This window comes from Schistocerca americana, unplaced genomic scaffold, assembly GCF_021461395.2.
Source record: "Schistocerca americana isolate TAMUIC-IGC-003095 unplaced genomic scaffold, iqSchAmer2.1 HiC_scaffold_663, whole genome shotgun sequence".
NCBI lineage: Eukaryota > Metazoa > Arthropoda > Insecta > Orthoptera > Acrididae > Schistocerca > Schistocerca americana.
In genome coordinates this window covers 17501-17946 of record NW_025726416.1, presented here as the reverse complement: position 1 = coordinate 17946, position 446 = coordinate 17501, and positions in this window count along the sequence as shown.

The window sequence follows — 446 nt, the reverse complement described above, 5'->3', positions numbered from 1 at the left end:
TCGCATATTGGACATAACTCTTCATGAAACGCACGTTATAGGGGTGGATTGCACATTGCGAGTGCGAGCAAAGTCCGCCGTTCATCCGCTGGAGCTGCGAGTTGGGCGGTTGGGGTGGGGCACGAACAGGTGCAGGTGGAGTGATTGCCGGTCCACGACTTCGTGCGGCAGAGGCGCTGGCGTTGGGGTGCTGTTGTCGACAGAGGATGCAGGCTTTGTGGGTGGGGTCGAAAGAAGGGCACTGTGGGCCCATGGCTGTCTTAGTCGGCTTGGCGTCTCATAGATGACGGTATCGTCGTTGCAGGAGGTCATGTTGCGGGAGACCTACAGATGGCGGTATGTTTTGCGGTGCGCTCGACATGGCGGACGTAGTGTTGTCAGATTCGCATAGATGGAGGTATTGCATGTGGTTTCGCCGTATTTTCATAGATGGCGATACTGTTTTG